Source organism: Hippocampus bargibanti, linkage group LG14 (genome assembly GCF_051943395.1).
Source record: "Hippocampus bargibanti isolate YZ-2025 linkage group LG14, ASM5194339v1, whole genome shotgun sequence".
Classification (NCBI taxonomy): Eukaryota; Metazoa; Chordata; class Actinopteri; order Syngnathiformes; family Syngnathidae; genus Hippocampus; species Hippocampus bargibanti.
Genome location: NC_142747.1, coordinates 17147441 through 17170028, shown reverse-complemented (window position 1 = coordinate 17170028; position 22588 = coordinate 17147441). Strand labels below are relative to the sequence as shown.

The window sequence follows — 22588 nt, the reverse complement described above, 5'->3', positions numbered from 1 at the left end:
TCAACAGCCGCAGACTCTATTTCTCTCCATAGAACAAATAAAATGTCATTTTATTTTGGTAATATGTTAAAATTACTTTGCCAAGCAAATTTTGTTCTCGATTTTGCCATAATTTTTCATTTTTGCCACAATGATTAGAAATAGTTTTTGTGCTTGGTTTGTATTTAGTGTCTCAACCAAAAACAAAATCAGTTTATTTCTGAAAATTTTAAGGCCAAAACATTCAGTGAAAACCCATAACAAACATAAACGTTTTAACAAAGGAAGATTGGTAATTTATATTTATTATTATATTGTGATAAACTTTGATAAAACCCTGCAATATTTAGATCTCATAAAATGCAGAAAAGACCATACCATTATACTATTCTGCAATTTATTATTTTGTGTTTTACATCAAAAAAGTTACATTATGGCAAAATCCAGTTTAAAAATATGTCATTCACTGAAGGTGCGCCTTATATATGTAAAAAGTTTAAAATACAGTGATACCTCAGCCCAGCCCTGAGTCCACATATTTTATTCTCCTAAATTATTTCTAAATGGAACAATGTGTTCCAAGATAAATCTACCATTCTGTAGATTTAACTTATAAAAACCTCTGTCTAACTTCACAATCAGGCCCACATTTTTTAATTGACAGTCATGCCTTCAGGCCAAATATATTCCCATTAGCCCAAACTTTCTATTGAGCACTGAATGCTTACTCCCCCCCCCAAAAAAAATGATCAATTTACATGTATGTGTCCCTCAACGGATATGTGGCGACGTTGTCAGCATTTTTAATGAGAGCCCATCGCCTCTCCAGCTGTCCCACCTTTTTTTGTACTCACGCCGTATCAAATATTGTAAAATACCCACTTTGCAGTTTCCAGCCGCATAGTTAAACAGCTGCATCAGTGGGGTTTAATGTAAAAAGGTAAATGTCAAAGCTGGGCAAGAAAAAAAAAATCTTGCTCCCATTTTAAGCGTCAAGCTTTCCAGTTTCACACTCTCTGGTGCAAGCAAGTACGTAATTAATTACATAGAAATAACTCATTTGGAATACATTAAATCTGAAGACAGAGAATAATGTTTGCTAGGCTCGTAACAAAAAAAATAAGAGATTGCTCCTGGAGTCAATAAGCCTACTGCCTTTTTTTTTTTAATGAACAATAAAGGAAATAAATGCTGGCGGTGAAAAAAGAAAAAAAAAAAGTGATGGACACCCCTGCAACATTAATGAGACCCTCCACTTCGCCAAAGGGGTCGACAGTATTAATGAATTAATGATGGCGGGCGCGAGAACTCATGTCGGGCAACGGCTCGGCCACGCCCCTGAGAGCTTGTGATTGGACTTGTCCGTTGTTGCCTTTGATCGCTCATTTTTTTTCGCCTGGGATGAAGTCATTTGCCCTCATGGCGCCATCGGGAAAATGTTGGACTTCGTTTCAATTCGACACACACACACACACACACAAGTGCGGACTGCTAAGCATGAGGCAGCAAGATCTGCATTGTGAAGAGAGGACACTCGTGAGGAGATGAATGGAAGGTCAACCGCGGCATTGATATTCAAGACGAGGGCGCATGAGTAATATGTGTGCATATGATTAACATTGACTCTATCGCTTGTTCTCTCTCTGGAGAATGAAGACCCCACCCTTCATTAGAAAAAAAAAACAAACCCCGTATGTATGTGTGTTTCCCAAACTGTCTGATATTGTTTACTTAACTCATCAATAACGCATCTATAACAAACTATATCAAATACATTTTATCACTGATGGTATATATAGACGAAAAGAGAGGTGAAGAAACGTGTCCAGGCAGGCTGGAACGTCTGGAGAAAAATGTCAGGTGTGATGTGTGATAGAAGGGTTTCAGCTTGAATGAAAAAAAAAAGTGTATAAAACGGTGGTGAGACCAGCCATGATGTTTGGACTGGAGACAGTGCCACAGAAGAAAAGACAGGAAGCAGAGCATCTTATCATATTTTAAATTCCTGAATAAATTGGTGGATGGCAGTGAATGAGTTAAAAAATGAAGGGAACGCACCCGGTTGATAAGCTGTGTGCCAGGAAAACTATGCACATGCTTCTCTGGCCACTTGTTGCTAGGCAGAATTTGTGATTGCACCACATAGACCAACTGGAGGAAAAAAAATGCCACGGTGCCAGCCACGCTCATGAAGCTGTTCAATAGACTCCCAACAGCAACAGAAAGTCCAACAGATGCTCACAGAATAAATTCATCCCGAAAAAAAAGCACATAAAAAATCCCTGCTTGATAGTAAAGCTCAAATAAAAAATAAAAAACAAAGAAAACAGGTTGTTGTTAGGTTGTGAATTTGAAAGCTACAAAAAAATGTTATATTACTAGGTAGAATATGTGATTGTTTCTCATTGGACAATGGAACAAAAATGTGTCATGTGCTTGCCTCGCCTACTGGAATGTTCAAATGAGTGCCAGCAGTAACAGGATGTCAGACAGACAGATACTCACTTAATTCCATTGCTGTGGACTGACAATATTAGATGTATTGTAAAGAATAGAAAACAGGGCCATCTGTTGTCTCGATGCATATTCAAATTTAGAGAATAGTAATGGGGCTCTGCGTGTCAGCTTTATGACTGACAGTTGATCAGTCCAGCAGTCTGCCTGCCTTGTACCATTTTGCACATATAAATGAAATGTTTTATTGTTATTATTATTACAGTAAAGTCTCGTTATATCGATATTCAAGGGAGTCCGAAAAAATATCGATATAACCGGGACTATCGATATATCCGACCCTGTTTGCATGTAATTTTCTCCGTGCGTGCATAGAAATAGTATCGATATAACCGGGACTACCGATATATCCGATATCGATATAACGAGACTTTACTGTATTATTATTATTATTATTATTATTATTATTATTATTATTAAGAGCCTGTTGAAATCACTGTTACTTACCATATTTATTAGAGTATAATGTGCACACGTGTATAACGCGCACCCCTAATTTTCAATTAAAAATCAGTATAAGTATTATTATTATTATTATTATTATTATGATCAGAGCATTGTCATCAAATGGTGAGTGTAGTTTTTGCTTTTTTGAATGTTGCTGTGCCAATGACCATTTTGTGTTTGGGAGCAATTTACTGAGCGAGTTGCTTGTTCTGTAGCCACAAAGGGACATAAGTCTTCTTGTGTCGGTCCCAAGCCCGGATAAATACAGTGGGTTGTGTCAGGAAGGGCATCCGACGTAAAATCTTGGCCAAAACAAACATGCGGATCAAACCTCTAAAGATGGAGGGCAATGATTTGCTGTGGCAACCCTTTGTAGGGAAAAGCCGAAAGGAAATATTATTATTATTATTATTATTATTATTATTATTATTATTGTTATTATTATTATTATTATTATTATCTATCAGCTATCAGCTATCTAGCTGGCTAGCTATATATTAGCTATATAGCTATCTCGCTAGCTAGCTAGCACACTTATCCTCTGAGTGTAAAGTGACCTTGAGGGTTTTGAAAGACGCTTATATATGAAATAACTAAATAACTAAGTAAATAAACAAACACACAAATACACACATAAACAAATAAATACATTGATACATAAATTGATACATGAATAAATAAAGAAAGAAAGAACGAAAGAAGGAAAGAAGGAAAGAAAGAAGGAAAGAAAGAAACAAAGAAAGAAAAGAGAAAGAAAGAAAAAATAAATAAAGAATAAATAAATAAATAAATAAATAAATAAATAAATCAAGCAAACAACAATTTAAGAAAAGCATCCATGTTATTTTTTTTTTTCATTTCTAGTTACAGGGGTGATGACCAATCGGCTCAAAAGGGGAAAAGTTCTATGATTGACAGGTGATGAGTTGCACTTCCCGCCGGCTGGAATAGAATACAGATTCTCTGCTAAACCACATAAAGAAAACAGATGTATGGACGATTTAGTGTGCACGTATTGTGCAGAAAAGCATTTTATGCCTTTTACTACAAACGTGTGGAAACGCTAGTGCGGGGTAATGCAGCAACAACGGCAACAGCAGCAGCAGAGAGTGTGTCACTGAGTTCATGGACATAAAACAAGCCGCCGCCAGACTGGTCTGCCCCTCGCAGGAATAGCAAAGGAGGAAGGGTATACATCTCTGCGTAAAAGAGTGCGAGAGAAAGAAAGGATTGGAAGAAGAGAGCAAGTGTCCGAGACAGACGAAGACATAAAGGGAATAAAACGTTCAGGAGATGCAGTCGTAATGGGTGAAAGGTTGGTTAAGAAAAAAAAAAAAATCTGGGAAATTTTTGGGTGAGTCATTGGGTGAGTTTCTAAGCTTTTTCACCCACAGAGCCTCAGTCAATATTAAAGGACAATCAACGTCTTTTTTGTGTTTCTTAACTGACATCAGAAAAACGTTTTATAGCATCTAAAATACCCAAAACACGCAGTATGATATTTTTAGTCAAAAGCAAAACACCAATAAAAATGACTTAAAGTGTACAAAATCTGCAAAAAAAAAAAAATAACCCGGTAGTGGCCAGTTTCAGAAGGTCCCGCCCCCTTCTTCGTGGCGTCACCCCAAGACGTCTTGCCTGGCTGGATAATCAAAACAATGGCTTCAGATTCGGAGAATATGCTTTCTTGTTACTCATCCAGTTATGAATATGATTCAAATAGTTCTGAAGAGGAAAGCATACATGTTTGCAATCGATTAAATAATTTATTCCGTGCCATTTTGAGGCAACATTGTGGGGAAATGTATCACCAAAAAAGAGGCAGAAAATGGCGACCAAACTCCGTGTGAGGAATTAATCAGCCCGTTTCCACAGGTTGATAAATTCCTTACACGGAGCTTTGTCACCCTCTTCTGCCTCTTTTTTGGCGCTACACGAAGTTTTCAGACCAGCCAAGTACAGCCAAATGCATTGACGTGACGGCAGGACTGTAGCAATGTGTCCTTTCTTTGGTTAGGGGCATTCCTTCAGTGACGTCACGTACGGACTCGTCACCAACTCAAAAACAAGACTTCCGGAATATTCAACGCGAGTCTTAAAACGTAAAATATAGCTATATGCGATGGAATCTTTGTAAAATATGCTCAGTAGAAGTCTTTTGAAGACATTTTATAAATTATGAACGCAACTTGTCCGGAGACGTCGGTTGTCCTTTAAGAGACATGCAGTCTTTTTTTTGGCTTAATTTGTGATTTAATGTGAACTTTTTTTTCTCCTTGTAACTCTGCAAATTCCAATCTAGATTTTCTCCCTACTGTAAGACGTCCTCATAGATTTCACACACTTTTCTTTCCTGGTATGACCTTGCAGCTCTGTTTGCTCTGATCTGCAGCAATGACTTTTTTTCCACCCAGACATTAAAAGAGAAACACAGACGGTCCACGGGAACAAAGAGGGGCGAGGAAGTGAAGGTGGAAGAATGAGATCCGCGTTGATGGCGAAATTAGAAGGAAAACACATAAATAACGCGATGGTGAATCGTTGTGTGTTGCACCAAGACTACTATTTGATAATCGCTGACTCAAATTCCCAGCAGAAAAATCAGCCCATTTCCAACGGAGCTTGGGCGCCATCGTGTGCATTTTTTGGGACGCTACATTGCTGTCATTGACGGCTCAAATTGATATGGGAGGACTCCTTTAATCGAATGCAAACATTTATGCTTTCCTCTTCAGAACTAATTGAATCATATTCAGAACTGGATGAGTAACAAGAAAGCATCTTCTCCGAATCTGAACTCCGTGAGCCCATTGTTTTGTTTCTTTAGCAAGGCAAGATGACTTGCGTGACGTCACGAACTGGGGGCGGGACTTTCTGAAAATCCCCAGTTTCGAGCTGATTTGTGGCAGATTTTGGACACTTTAAGTCATTTTTATTGGTGTTTTGCATTTGACTAAAAATATCAGTCTGCGTGCGTGTTTTGGGTATTTTAGATGCTATAAAACGTTCTTCTGATGTCAGTTAGGAAACAAAAAAATGGTGTCGGTTCTCCTTTAACACTTGTGGTGACAATCGGGCGGGGGAGCTGAAGCTACCAAATCAGGGAAGTTGATGGGAGCTGATCCCCACTGGCGATCAACATTAGGGCAACTGCACGGTCTCATCACAATGAATCCTTTTTTTGTGTTCCAATAACCATTGATTTCCTCTACCCCTCATCCTGTTTTGAAGTTGCTGGCAGCTGAAGTGTATTTCATCTTACCGCAAAGGGAGGATGCCAATTTGAATTCAATTCATTGTTCAGCCCTTCTCCATTCCAATATCTTTTTCACAGTCACGACAGAACATTGACTGGGCTGAAAATATGTTGTGATTTTTGCCTATTTGTTTTCAGACATGCTTTTGTCATTAATATTATTTATATTATTATTATTAACTCATTCACTGCCAGACAATGTGCAAAAAAAACCTAGCTGGCTACCTAGCCAGCTAGCTATTTGGTATCTATTCGCTATGATTGTCCCCTGAAAATTGACTGATGAGCAGTCCAGCTTGTACCCTGTACCTCTTAGACATCATCAGCTGAGAGAGAGGCTCCCGCTCACCCACCAATCTGAACATTGTAAGCAGTACAGTGAATGGATGATACACCAGGTGCCCAAAATCTGACCCAGTGGCCATTTGCTGCCCACAGCTTCTTTTTTTTTTTAGCCTTAAGCACCGTTCTAAAAATAAAATCAAACAAAGCCAGATTCAAACCCGTCAGCTTGTGTCCATTGCATATCCTATTGTTTCAGTGTTGCAGAGCCGAAGCTGCAGACCAGCTTCTGCTGCTGCCACTCATCACATCTTATTAACAACAGGGTGATCTGGCCAATAAATGTATGTCACTTCTGAGAGAATGTGCACCCTAGAAATAATGATATAAAATCTACACATTCACATAGGTGCACCGCAGCCTTCGAAATATCAATTTTGCATCTTACCAACATTGCATTGTTGAACTGAATGTGAGAAATTGTTCATCAGTAGATTAGGTAGTCAAAATTTGCATGTATTATACCCTGTGAAATGTAATCGGGAACAAATAATAATCCGTAATTTTCCTCAAAACGCTGATTAACTTTCAAGACATTGAAAATAAGCCATATCGTATTCTCTGGTATATAAGGCGCACTGGAGTATAAGGCACATTACATTTTTTCCATATATAAGGTGCACCGGACTATAAGGTGCAACTTCAAGAAATGAAAATGAGTTTTCTAAATACTATATATAAATATATAAAAGTTTTCCATTACATTATAAGGTGCTACAGAGACTTCAATATTACTTCACATATGAGGCGCACCTGCAAATAAGCCGCGGGGTTATCTTTTGAAGAAAAACAAGGCTTTTGGGTGCGTCTCATACACTGGAAAATACAGTAATTTAAAAATAGGGGAAATAATAAAAAAAAATACTGTACATGTTGAGCAATTTTTTGAATGCACAAAGCGTCCTTGAGTCAATGAGCTGCGATTTTGCATGAAATAGAAAATATCAGCCAATTGAAAGTAAGTAAAGCCTAAAAACAAGCATATTGAAGGGCATACATTTTTTTCTCTTTTTTTTGAGATGTATTTAAAATGAATCACAATTAATGGCAATTGTTGTTTTCCTATTTAACGCAGTACAGTTTGGAAGTACAGTAAAGTCTCGTTATATCGATATTCAAGGGAGTCCGAAAAAATATCGATATAACCGGGACTATCGATATATCCGACCCTGTTTGCATGTAATTTTCTCCATGCGTGCATAGAAATAGTATCGATATAACCGGGACTATCGATATATCCGATATCGATATAACGAGACTTTACTGTACCTGCGTATCAAAACATCACTTTTTATAAACCTTTTAGGGGAAACCACCGACATGAACAACTTAATCAGCGGATCCACTCAACCACTTTACAAAGCACTGATACTAATTCAAACAAAGTGCTATCAAATTAGCCAATTTGCATTCCAACCCAATGAAAAATTCAATAATGGCAGCTTGTATGTCTGCATATATGTGTGCGTGTTTTGTCATTAATCCACAAATATCGTTGCACAGCATTAACAGTAGGATTCACACTATGGCGCTATCCAACTGGAAGAGTGTGAGAAAGAGTCTGCCAGAATTCGTGTGTATGCGTGTGTGTGTGTTTAAGTGTGTATTTGCCAACCACTTTGCGCAACATTAAACACTGCTGTCTGCCCATTTGTTTGTCTGCGCAGCTCTTTTCCACATTAAAAGTGTCCCGCCTCACACTAACGGCACATTAGGAAACAAGCACGGTGCCTCTCTGCATGCGAGCTGTACTTACATGTGCGCAAATACACATCCACGCCCACATCCGCGAACACACACACACACACATATCCATCCCACTCATCATCCAGATGGTTGGAAAAAAATTCCAAAAGTGATACGGCGGGACTAAGTAATGACCGACAAGTCATGCCCCGTGTTTAAACGCGTACACACACGCAGAGTAAACAGACTTACTGTGCGCGAGGACTCTCATCTGACTGCTGCTGAGAGGAGAATGGAAAGTGAAAAGCTCATGCTTGCTTGGCGGCACTTTCTCTCTCCTCTGTCACTGCCCCCTTCTAATCCTCCTCCTATTCCTTCCTCCTCCTCTTTCTTCTTCTTCCCTCCCTCCCTCTCTCGCCCTTCACTCCCTCTTCCGCCTTGGCAGAAGCTCGCCGCATTCAGCGCCACATTCAGCATCCCGTCTCCATCTAAGGCAGCGTTGGCCAAAACGTGTCACACGCAATTTATCCGCAGCTGGAATCTCACGGTAGGCAAAAAGGAGGAGGTGTGGTATCATAGTGAGGGCGGTCATGGAGGAGGTGGGAGGTCATGGGGGCTTGGAACAATCTTCTACTGTCAAAGCTCAATTGACATACTGTGAAAATGCTATGGAGAAGTGGGATTCAAGGCGTGCTGGCCCCTCCCTCGTGCTTGTCTCTACGCCATCTGCGCTAAGTCTCAGACAGATGCAGTTATTTTACAAGGCACCACCTGCACCCACACACCTTCCCACCCGCAAGAGCAGAGTGAATAAGGCACGCTAAAGGTAACCAAGGTCGAGTACAATACGGGAAGGAACGGAGTTTGACTTTGGAATCAATGTTTTACTATTGGAAATAATGGGCGGCGAAGTGGTCGATTTCAGGATTAAAGACTTGCGTTACCTGTTGAGGAGTCGAGATTTGGACTTAGAATTTTACTCCGAATGGTTAGAAAACGTGACGTGATGTAAAAAATTAGAAAGTGCGATGTGACAGCCATGTTGTAAAAGTGTTCAAATGGCTCAATAAAGTTTGGGAAATACTATACTAGAGGAAAAATGTTCTAGAATTGGTTTTAATTTATCTAGCTATCTAGTTAGCTAGCTATTTGCTATCTAGCTGGCTAGCTATCTATATATTTGATATGAATTTGCTATCTAGCTGGCTATCTATCTATCTATTAGCGATCGATTAGCTATATATTAGCTCGCTAACTAGCTTTCTATCTATTTGAATTACATTCGGGGTGAGTGAACGCTGGCGGATGTGGCTGGCGCTGCTCACCCACAGAAGAAATGATCCTGTGACTGTAGAGTGACCTTGAGAGTTTTGAAAGGCGCTTAATAAATGAAATGTATTATTATCATCATAAAGTGTCACCGTCATTCAATCTTCAGCAACTTTAGTTTTATCACGATTAATGCTTTCTCTGATGTGGGTGTTTATATTCATGAAACCAAGTCCAACTGTTTATTGCAAGCGTGATGTATTCGTAAAGTACGTTTCTCAAAGGGTACAAGAGCTTGGGCTAACTTGTCTGTGAGCCTTCTCACCAGATGGATGGTTAAGTATATATATCCATCCCTCCATCCTGCCATCCCTACATCCACCCATATCCATCCAGCCAACCACCAATCCATCCATTCACCCACCTATCCATGCAATCCATCCAACCCATCCATCACTCCATCCATCCATCACTCCATCCATCTATCCACCCACCTATCTTTCCATCCAACCCATCCACCCATCCCATCTATCTACCCACCCATCCCTACAATCCCCATCGATCCATCAAATCCTCCCAAACCATCCATCCATCCTTCCACCAAAACCACCCAAACCATCCATTCACCCAAACCATCTATCACTCCATCCATTTTCCATCAACCAATTAATCCATCCATCTATCCATCCAACCACCCAACCATCCATCACACCATCACTTCATCCATCACTCCATCCCATCTATCCATCTCATCCTTTCATAACTTTGCTGCTGTGAAATGTACATATCTCCACTGCGAGACTAATAAAGGCAAATGAAATCCTTCCATCCATCAATTCAGGTGCTTGAAAATTAAATGTGTTATTATTATTCATCCATCCATCACTGCATCCATCCATGCCATTTATCCTTCCATCCATCCTTCCCCCCATCCACCCATCCAGTGTTAGAAAGGCCTCTCAGTGTGACTAAGAACCAAACACATTGCCACACATCACATGGTTACAGCCCATCATTTTCACAGCATCACTCCGCTCCAGGACAGCAAGAGTCCCAACGGTTGCCATGGCGGCCAACCCATAACATCCACCACTCCCTCTATCCCTCAGGTGCACAGATGTGTGTGTGTGTGTGTCAGGTGGATGCTACCGAGTGACTCACACTCACTAACGTGTGACCGTTACAAGTCATGTGTTTGGAATTTATCACCTTGTGTCTTTGAGAGCATGTGTGTGTTTAAACTCCCCAGAGTGTCCTCTGTGGACATATTTACATCATGTCCACAGAGTCCAGTAATCAGCGAAATGACAATTTTAACAGTCCGCCCCTCCCACTTGCTCCCTGTGCGACTCGCGCTGGCTTCAAGTCATTGCGCAGAAATCACAAGATTTTGATTGTTTACAGATAGACTCTAAAAATAAGGAGTGTCATCACTTGGAAGGGGATAAACACTTTTCCGCAAAGGGAAGCTGGGTTGACTTCTCCAGCTCGGCAGACCATTGGCTGGAAATAATATTTCTTGTCAAAATTATGGTGCACTTAAGTGTTTTTGTCATTGTCACTCGAATACCAGGAGCCACAGTGTATTGGGCAACATATCCATTTTTTTTTCCATGTTAGCGCTTTGTTCCTGCTTCAGCTGTTGTTAATTCGCAACAGTATATAAACCAGGGGTGGGCAAACTTTTGGACTCACGGGCCACAATGAGTTCTAAAATTTGACAGAGGTCCAGGAGCATTTGGAGGGAGTGTTTGGGCCGGATATACTACAGCATTAAATGTAGTGTGTGCAAACCTCATGGCACAGTAAGAACACTACAACCCAATTTATTAACTGTCTTTCAAACGTGGGAAAAATAGCCCTTATCAGTTAATAAATCTGTCTCAAGGAATATGCAAGATATGGCATTTACATACTGTTTTGCGGATACCTGGAATATGGGGTAGGCAACTTTATGGCCGGGAAGGCAACCTTTCAGAGTTGTGTGCCCCGGTGTCCGCTAACTTTTTGTCATGAGTTTCAGACACTGTTTTTACTATAATTTGGACAAGTTCTGCGGGCCGGATTAAAAAGCCTATGTGGCCCGCATGTGTACTCCCCTTTCATTGCATTTTGGACAGCCACCCTCATTTCAAGCGCATATAACTCCAGACCTATATAATTCAGGAATCAACTCTTTTCTGATGAAAAAAGAGAGTCTACAATTTGTCACTGGTGGACACCCGCTGATGACTGGCAGGAACAAGTGCCACATGAGTGGTGTCTATTTTTTTTCATAGGTTAATCCAGCAATCTTGAGTAGACCACATTAATTATAAATGTATAATGTATGCACCAAAACAACAACAGAGCATGTATTAGAATAATGTGTTCAGTGCAGTCAGACTGGCAAGACAATGACTAATTAAGTCATTCACTTTCAGACGTGCAAAAATGTGTCTACTTCAGTGCCAGGGTTTTTGTCATTATCACTCAAATTCCAGGACCCACAGAATATTGAAATTTAGGACTACATAAGCATCCAATGCAGAGTTAGAAACCGTAGACTCCCTTCTTTCATGAGAAAAAAAAGAGTTAATTCCTAAATTATATGGGTCTGGAGTTATATGAGCATGAAAAAAACACAATTTGGTATCTATTTCAAGCAAGAAAAAAAACAACAATATCAAGCAAGACAAAAACAAAACCCAAAGTAATTTGGCAATTCCACTCAATGTCATATTTTCAATTCCTGAATACATTCGTGGGTCTGGAGTTATATGAGCATGAAATGAGGGCGGCTATCCAAAATGCAATGCAATACATACATATTAGTTAATATAGGGCTTTGACAACAGCTGAAGCTGGAATAAAGTGCTCACATGGAAAAAAAGGGAAATGCTGCCCCATTGTGGAACAGAAAAAACATCGCCAACGGCCATGGCCAGCGCTTTATCAGCACCCAGGCATGACAAAACAAAAACCGAACTGATTTACGAATGGCGTATTCGCCAATTCAGAATATTATTCAATTCCAGAATAAATTCGTGAATGGCAGTGAATGAGTTAATGAGGTAAGAGGTCTGAAAAACAGACATTATTCCAGATAAATCCTTGCAAAATTACGTTTTAAATCTCAATGTTTATGTTTAAAAAGAGTTGGGTTGGAAGGTGATGAAATAGTGTTCCGCAGCCCCTGCACTTCATTTCAGAAGGTGACGGTAACGCACCCAAAAACATTTGCTAACTGCCAATCGATACGCGGACCACTATATTTATAATTCCGCTGAAGCTCGGGTGTACCATCAAGGCCAATACTTATATTGGCCTGATATGTAGCCGCTGTACTCTCGGGATCACAGTGCAACCCGACATGGGCACAGATTCATTTATCTTCAATTTAGAAGCTATTTTTTTAAACTCTGGCACAATTTGGCCTCTGCGCAACCTCTTCACACGGGTCTGTAGAATCATATGATTCCAGAAACAAAACGTTCCCATTTCAGTCTCTTAATAAAGTAATTACGTTTCAGGAGCTGCTGCAGCCCTGCAGCCAGTGTCTGTCTCCTATGTGACGCTGTGAATGCCTCTCTGGCCTTTAAACCCAACAATGACCTTTAAAAGACAACAATACTTCGTAGATGTTGACATAAACAGATTATTCATTTTAGGAATATGAGACAGAAGATCCAAATTACAGATCTCATTTCCAGGTGTGTGTGTGTGTGTGTGTGTGTGTGCATGTGTGTGTGTGCATGTGTGTGTGCGTGTGAGGGGGGACATATACGATTGTGCGCGTGTCTAGATTGCATAAACAATTTACCAGCAGATGCGGTCTGCACTCTGCTTTATTAGGTATAATGCATGCTCAGTAGAGTTGAAGTTGTGGTTCACTCTCTGGTGCTTTCTACTATCATTGTGACTGCTTTATTTCCTGTTTATGATGTTTGATTGTCTATATTAAGCACTTTGTTCCAGCTTCAGCTGTTGTTAAAGCGCTCTATAAACCAATACAGTATGTACGTATTGCATTGTATTTTTGACAGCCGCCTTCATTTCAAGCTCTTATAACTCCAGATCCGTATATTTTAGGAATTAACACTTTTTTCTGATGAAAGAATATAGTCTAAGGTTTCTTACGCTGCACGGAATGATTATGTAGTCCTAAAACTCAATATTCTGTGGGTCCTTCTCCAGCTGTTTCGGAAACTAACATGGTAGGTGGTTAAGTTGTGGGAAAATAATTGGGTTAATACACTGAAAATCGGATGACAATATCGTTAATGGCTCCAGAGCAAGAGGCGGAAACAGGCGAGGTCATTTTGTGAGGGGAATGGGGGGGCTTGTTGCCAACTTTTTGCAGTCTTGAGAGAGTGAATCCCAACTGTGAGAGGCACTGATGTTAGCTGCGTGACACTGTTTCACTTTCTCTCTCACGTATCTGAAGCAATGGGAGTGGGGGTGGGGGTATGTCCTCTCCACCTGTGCGCAGAGGAGGATGCACTCACACATGCACTCACGCAGAATATAAGCGAAGAAGCGGAAGAAGCCCTATGATGACGCCTGCCACAGCTACGGTTGCTGTGGCAACATCCTCTCCAACCCCCCCCCCCTCCACTCTCCACTTTCTCCCGCCCTCTGATTTATGTTTACATAGTTTAAGTAGTGGATTAAAAACAAAAACAACGGCGCTCATTTGCACAGACAGAAATGCCCTGACGGTTTGCGGTCACCAACTGTTGCTTCCAGTGAGAAGGACACGGCAAGATGCAGTGCGGTTTTGTCCCTGGAAGGAGGCGATCGTTGCTGTTTATGACCGCTTGTCCTTGTTGCTAATGCCATGGAGGCTGTCTGCATTTTGATAAGACACACTACTGTAGCCTTATAGGAGCATTTTGAGGGGCATATACAGTATAAATTACTGCACGTCTGTGTAAGCTCTCAGTTGTACAGGAGTGGTCCATCGATGAAAAGGTTTTTTCAGCCGTCATCTGTACTTATTTGAAGGTGTCGGATGTTTCGCTTCTTATTCAAGAAACCTCGTCAGCAAACTAAAGTCTTACTGGTAGTTTAGGCCCTGTATATATATCCCTACTGTCCAGACATGGCGGCGCCGGACTCTGCAATGATAGGTCCCTGCTCTCAGGTTGAGGGGAGCAGAGGACTACTCCCTGCAGCTCCACTGATTGTTCCTATTGTTCTGACTAACGACTGGCCTGATTGCCCCACTTCCACTGGTATCACCTCATCAGTATTACTAATCCTATGTTGCCTAAGCAGGCTATTGTATGAACAATCCAAATTGAACCTCACCCCACCATATCGGTTTAATGAAGGATTTAGTTGTTTTATGAAAATCGTTTCTTTTACTCCCCTTTCAAACCATCTATGTTCTTTCACTAAGATTTTAACCTCATTGTCGTTAAATGAGTGGTTGCTAGATTTTAGATGCATATGTACTGCCGATTCAGGCCCACTAGTATTATCCCTGCGATGTCTCCCCAATGTACTGCTCTTTACAATTTTCATTCTTACAATGTAATAATAATAATAATAATAATAATAATAATAATAATAATAATAATACATTTTTCAACTTTAAAAACTATCAAGGACATTTGTCAGTCACAGGATAAGAGCTAATAAAGATTACGCTCGGATTTAAGAGTTCCACTATAAAATGCAAAGTTGATATAATAACTTTATAATTAACCGTTTTTGCTGTGATAAGCCACAGGCTCACAAATCTTTTATCAAAACTAACCAGAGTAAATCTCATTCTACTTTAGAGGGAAAGAAAACAGTCTAGATATGATGCAATAAGTCTCATCAGCGAGTACATAAACTGAAGAAGGATTTGATTTATTCATGAGGAGCATCTCAAGACTCAAAGCATGGAGTTGGAAGACATCTACATGAGGATGAACGATGAGGGGATGACAATGAATCGCACTTTCGACGAAAACAACAGGTGCTCAGACAAAGAGACACAGACGGGCTGTGGAAAACAGAGCCGGGAAGACTGATTGTATCAATTGTTTGGGGCGTTGAGTGAAAAAGTGATTGATGCTCAAAGATTCAGATTTTTGAAAGTCATTGGAAACCCTCACAGCTCGTTAGTGCGGATGGTTATTAACTCATTCACTGCCAGACGTGCAAAAATTAGTCCACTCCAGTGCCAGTTTTTTTTTTTTGTCATTGTTCCAGGACCCACTGAATATTGAGTTTGAGGACCACATAAACATTCAATGCAGCGTACGAAACCTCTGACTCTCTTCTTTCATCAGAAAAAAAGTTAATTTCTAAATTATGAGTCTGGAGTTATATGAGCTTGAAATGAGGATGGCTGTCCAAAATACAATACAGTGAGACCTCAACTTACAAACACCTTATCTTACAAACTTTTCGTCTTACAAACGTCAAATTTATGAAAATTAAACCTTATAATAAGCACTATTTTCATAATACACACCCACCACGGCTGGCGGTTTGATCTTAGGCGGAAGCACACGACCGAACAGCACCAGAGGTTAAGTTACCAACAGTCCATATGGAAGATGACTCTCCTTCCATAAGCCATCAACGACCATCAAAAGGTAAATGAAACTTTATTTTACAGCACAGTTTATTTCTTTAATTACAGTCCTCATGTAATGCGCCTCTCTTTCCAAACAGCAATTCCCTTTGACCTTTGACCTCCAATGCCATTCCATCAAGCCATAAATGACCATCACAAATGTAAATAAAGTGACTTTATGATACAATGCAGTGTGTTTCTTTCATTACAATATAATAGCACATTTATTATACATAGAATAAGGTATGATGTGTCTAGTTTTTTAGGCTTATTTATTTGAAAAGTATATTTTATGGAAACCCGGGAACGGATTATTCCCATTTTAATGGTTTCCTATGGGAAATGTTTTTTTGAGATACACACTTTTCGCCTTACACACTCTGTCTGGGAACCAATTAAGTTCGTAAATTGAGGTCTCACTGTACATACATATTGGTTTATATAGCGCTTTAACAAGAGCTAAAGCTGGAATAAAGCGCTAACATGGAAAAAAGGGGAGAAATGCTGGCCCCTTGTGGAAGGGAAAAAAGATCTGGCCAGCGCTTTATCGGCACACAAGCACAAAAAAACAAAACCCGAACTAATTTGGGATTGGCGCTCTATGTCATATTTTCAATTCCAGAATAAATTTGTGAATGAATTAATATTAGAATCGGTTGACAAAGCAGAAACCTTGTTTGTTTGACTCTGGAAATGTTAACACATCCATATTTTCATGGTGTTAGAGTCATGTGGGTTACTGAGATAAACGACACAAATGATGAATTTTTGTGTAGTAGTAAAAAACAACAACAACAACAACAACAAAAATCATCCCGGCAGCAGCCTATAGGCCTAAGCAAGGCTAGATTTTCAGTTGTCAAGTATTCAAGGCCACATTACTTTACTGGACAAAAACATTTGGCATTCCTTCTCTCATCACTGACCTCCCCGGGAGAGTGAAGTCATGTTTAATAATGCTCATCACGAATACAGCGCCACACATAGAGATTAACCAAAAAGAAATCCTCGCCTGTAACATCAAGACTATACTATACTTCAATTGTATGTTTTTGTACATTAATAACGATGCATCAACTTTATTCCTCTGTAGTTACTCCAATTCAACTCAACTGTATTTATAGCGCACAGACAAAACTGCCTACAAAGTGCTATGGACAAGTATCACTATATAAGCAATAAAATACTCACAAAGATTGTAGACATCTACCTTTTTTTAAAAAAAAGGGCACCAGTATACTTCGTCACCATTCCTCAGGCATCATGTCACCATATAAGATCTTGTTGAACAACCAAGTAAGAAACATAACTGCCATCTCTACTCGACACTTTTATACCTCATCGCCAGAGTGGTTGCCTTTCCAGCAGCTCATGTATTTTGTTTTTCTACTTCTTTCATTCCTTTCATAACTTTGCTGCTGTGAAATGTAAATTTCTCCACTGCGAGTGGCTACCTAGCTAGCTATCTATATGCTATCTGTTACCTTTCTGCCTGCCTAGCTGGCTACCTAGCTTGCTATATATTTGCTATCTATTAGCTTTGTGGCTAGCTAGTTACCTAGCTGACTATCTACTAGTTATCTGGCTAGCTAGCTATATGGCCGGCTATCTATTAGTTATCTATTAGCTAGCTGGCTAGCTAACTTTCTATCTATTCGAGTTATTCTGGGTTGAGTGAACGGTGGCGCATGTGGCTGCCGCTGTTCACCCACAGGAAAGTGTATCCTGTGACTGTAAAGTGACCTTGAGAGTTTTGAAAGGCGCTTATAAATGAAATGTATTATTATTATAGCACTTTTGTCTGTGGATTATTATTATTATTATTATCGTTATTATTATTGTCATCAAATGGTGAGTAGTTTTACTTTATTTGAATGATGCTGTGCCAATGACCGTTTTGTGTATTGGGGCCTTTTATGGAGCATATTCATCGTTATTAAGGATAAATACACCGGGTTGTGTGAGGAAGGGCATCCGACGTAAAAGCTTGGCCAAAACAAACATGCGAATCAAACTTCTGAAGATAGAGGACACTGATTCGCTGTGGCGACCCCTGAAGGGAAAAGCCGAAAGTAAAAGAAGAAGATACAGATTTGTTGTCCATCCATCTATCAATTTTGTGTCTCGCTTGTCCTCATGGGTCATTGGCAGCTATCAATCTGAGCTTGTTTCAGTGGATAGGCGTGAAAGGGGGCGTCACCTAGCTTGTGTGTGAATATCAAACGGGTGATCAACTGTCATGACGAATCAATCCCTGTCGATTGTAACTTTCAATTTGAGATCAACACATATTTCTAACTTGTCTCATTGATTATAAACAACAGACATTAATGGATGAGGTCTGACCTTTAAAGCCCCACTTCAAAATCTTCTGACGTCTATTATATACTTTGGTGTTTATTTATGAAATGCAAGATTTGTACCTCAACAATGTGCTAGAACAAGGGTGCCTTTAGGGACAGCAGGATCCGGTGAAGCGAGCTTGAGCTATCTTGAATCCATATTCTTCCTCTTGTTTCCCACAGACATGTGATCCCTTTGGAATATGGAAATATTTTCCATTGTTGTGTCGAAGAATAAATCCGCACCCATGCAGTTTTTTAGCTCAGCTGTAAGGGATGACAGAAAGAAGAATTGAAAACAGAAATTATGGATATTCTGCAACTCTTTTTAGGACCATTGCCATTTTCTCATTTACTGTGTTAAGAAGCAGCACAGTGCATCCTCGGACATGAATGGTCCTAAACTAGGACCGTACTAGGACTCCTAGTTATCACCTTGTGTCTCCCATATAAGTAAGCGTGACATTTTTTGCACTTTTGGCTAAAAATAAGACTGCTTCCAACAGTTGCTGGCCATTTTAATTAACTCACATCCCAGGTGTGTCACAACAGGCAAATGGAAATTCAAAACGGCTCATACACCACTTTATAATAGGGGTATTGACCTTAGCTGGCTATCTAGCTTGTTCTATATTACCTATCCATTAGCAATGTGTTAGCTAGCTAGTTAGCTTTCTATCAGTTTGAGTTATTCCTGGTTGAGTGAACGCTGGCGTTTGCCTTAACTTATCCTGTGACTGTAAAGTGACCTTGAGAGTTGTGAAAGGTGCTTATAAATATAAATGTATTATTATTATTATTATTATTATTATTATTATTATTATTAGTGCCGTTCTGCTAGTTGACATGTATATATCTTAATTCAAATGCGTCCAAGTTTCCAGTTTTGTCACACACTTTTCCTTTTCTGGTTTTAGGATGTAATCCTAAAATGTAGTACTAATAGCATTGGCATAGCCTATCCAATCACTTTATGTGTAACTCCGACTAACAGTACAGTTCAGGTCCCACTTTGCCTGATAACACTACATTACCCATGATGCACTATGCCTACAATATCTTTTCATCCAACTAATTCGACATCAATTAAATTTGAAAACTATTCTCAAGACTTTTTAGTGTCTATGATATCCTTCTATAAAACATATGTGAACAAATTACAACATTTCAGCCTATTTTTTGAAAAATAGGCTTGAAATCAGCCTGACCTGAGGTGACCATCCTTACTTAGGCAAAAAGAGCTACTGTTCACCCCGTACACTCTGTAGAGTAGAGCTTTCATGGCTATGGAGGGGAATTTGAGGAAAGTCACAGGGGCAGGTATATTGAAATTTCAATTTCCCATCTTGTAAAATTGACACAACACTGCACAGTGTTAAAAAAAACCCTGCCAAATTACAATCTGACTGAAATTGAAGTGATTTCCTTTCCTGAAGAAGAAGAATTCTTCACTGGAGACCGTGTTACATGTTGATGTCCATAATTCATGAAGTTCTGTCATGCCTCAGGTCAGAAAGATAAAGCTACGCTCAATGGTCACAACATTGAACCATCTCATGAGATCATATTCAAGAACAGTCTGAAGTCTTTATACAGATCAGAACGCTCAGCTATTACTGACACTGTTGGACGATAATATTGCAGTCAAGATTTTTACCACAATCATAAACCGATTATTGAAATAATTCCTCTGTGACAGTTTCAATCCTAACTGAGGATGGAATGGATCTCATTAGATTGCACGGGTGGACCGACAGGGTCTTGTGAATCATAATGACACTTCTGTATCCATTTCCAGTCAATGAATTTGGGAGACGAATGTGTCAAATTTATGTTACCTTCCAAAGCGTCCAAAGTCAACCGAGCCAAGCCTCGGTTGACTTCCTCGCAGGCTCAGTTTGCTGGCCCGCCAGCTGCCCAACGTCTTTTCTCAGCTCTTGACCCGTTGCAGCGTGTGAGTCACGGCTTGAGGAAACAGTTTCTAACATCCAGAGTCAATATTTGTATTTTGCTGTTTGTATCTGACAGAGAGAGTGAGAGATATGAATAATGAGTGAGAGGGTGGAGTGTGGAGGGGCGGTACTGCACAGAAGCAGTTGTCAGGCAGAGTCTAATGATTCTAGATGAAAGCTGACTGTTGAAGATAAGTCAATTCTTTGTTCCGCTAGTTTTGCTTCTCGGTGAAATCATTTGGCCCCGGATGACTAATGCTAACGGCCGTTGTCGTGTTCTGGTAATACGGCTTTTGTCTTTTGTTTGCCGAGCATACATGCTCAGAATGTTAAACTTGGCCTGCATTGCACCCGGAGTGACATCACCCAGACGTTTCATTTAAGAGTGCTTATGCATTACGCGTGAGACTCCATCCGCGCTCGTGTAAACCCAGAAAGGCAAGTGCATACTCTTACCTGTGTGCACTGTTGACACAGAAGACAAGGGCTCCTGTGCAATACCACAGAATATGTTTCTTCCACTGGGGGAGGCTGATAAGGATTGGATGGTGAAGAGGTGAAGTGTGTGCACACCGGGGAAGAGCAAGATGCATGACTCCAGCTCGGGGATACTATAAAGTTGTTTGCAAGAGGCAGCAGGTCATTGGGGGGGAAAAAAAGCTTAAGCCAGCAGCAATGAAAGCTACAGGGGATTCGTGAATAAAAGTAAAGGGATCCACATGAAGAGAAATCTCAGGTAGGGGGGGTTTACACACCGTGTCAAAGGCTGTAGTTGGGACAGCTTCCGTCTTGGACTGGATTAAAGTCTTCTTGTACCACTTCTGCCATGTTTGTTTCGACTGCAGAGAAGATCAGCTGAACATCCGTACAACTTAGGTGAGGAAACTCATGACTTTTTTTTACCATGCTCACCCATAAGTTCCTGGTTGAGTAGAACATCGCGGTGCTGGAGCAACTTCTTCACTTGGGTGACCTGTTTCTCAAGCTCATGTGGATCTATTTCAAAAACATTGTTGACATCAAAGTGGCAATGATAACGAGACAGCGTAAGATCCAAGGAAGAATTTTTCCAGGACTGCAGGAAGATCAATAGAGAAGTTCAACAAAGCGCTCTTTGGCTAACACTGCATGTCAATAATTAGTTTTTCTTATGTAACAATATAATTCTTTTTTTTTTCAAATCCAACTCAAGTCTCTTCTATAAAAATATATAAATTGCACATGCATTCCTGTCAACCTGCAAGACACTGTGACCTTACTAACAGCTCAATTTTTCCTTGCTGAGAAAAAAAAAAATATGCGTGTGTAATATTTCATTGCGCAATTTTAAGAAAAAAATTTCACATGTAAACATTAATACTTTTAACAAGTTACAACATAGTTCTAGCAATAATCAAGTAGGTTCTTTGTTGTAGAGCATTGTGGCTTTTTTTGCTGTGGACAAATTGAATTTATATACGATGTATAATGTTTATAAAAAATATGAATGATATTACGGTGAAAAAAAAAACACGGTCAAATGTTTAAATTAACTGATTTCAAAATAAAATTCCACTTGACCGGAACTTGCCTTCTTTGAACTTTTGTTTCTTCGAGACGGACTTGTTTTCTCGGTGGTCAACATCGCTTTTTTTTGAGTAGCGATATTTGTGATAACTAACATTACTGCAAATATTTAAAGACAAAAATAGAATTGAAAATATCTCAAAATTATTTCAACATTTTTGCGTTTCCTGTACAAACTTTCGTGTATGCCGTATACATCTAAAAATGTGCAAAAAATCGTACATAATACGGCCGGTTGATAGGTATGGACATATTTCTGACACGTCTGCGGTACTGATGCTCAGCCACAAAGACGGTCCAATTGTGAAGGGTGGCTGTAGACTCCGATAAAAGACTAACAAGTGGCAATGGTATCATTTCTGAAATGGATTCAGCAAATGATGTAATGGCACCACAGGCATCACTGAAGTGGGTGTGCTTCATCTCCTTCACACTGTTAATGTCTGTACAAACATTTATGGCAATACATCCTGTGGAGATAAATATATGACCAAACATTGTCATGCGTAGTCACACCGATATAGTATAAATGGAATACCAATAAAATGTTACGCCTGAAGTCAAAAATACAAATAAAAGAAAGTACGGAAAAGAACATTATGAAAATCTACTTCGGTTCATTGTAAATGTGCCCCCAATATGTGTGAAAATCCAATTTAGGGCCATTCCGCCTTGACCA

General features: G+C 39.8%; 1 protein-coding gene across 3 annotated transcripts in view; it reads right to left on the bottom strand.

The window, feature by feature from the left end:
- Positions 1–22157, bottom strand: part of LOC148888612 (muscleblind-like protein 1) — a 69620-nt gene extending 47463 nt beyond the window's left edge. For 2 of the 3 annotated variants that reach the window (XR_016117132.1, XM_089013269.1), the window contains exons 1-5: positions 21256–22157; positions 21099–21182; positions 20800–20954; positions 20230–20412; positions 18473–18658 (exon numbers count right to left, since the gene is read on the bottom strand). The gene's annotated coding sequence lies outside the window, so the exon portion shown is untranslated. Of the gene's footprint in view, positions 1–8476; positions 8559–18472; positions 18659–20229; positions 20413–20799; positions 20955–21098; positions 21183–21255 lie in introns of those variants that run through there. The other variant, XM_089013270.1, reaches the window with a different exon arrangement.
- Positions 22158–22588: the final 431 nt, after the last annotated feature.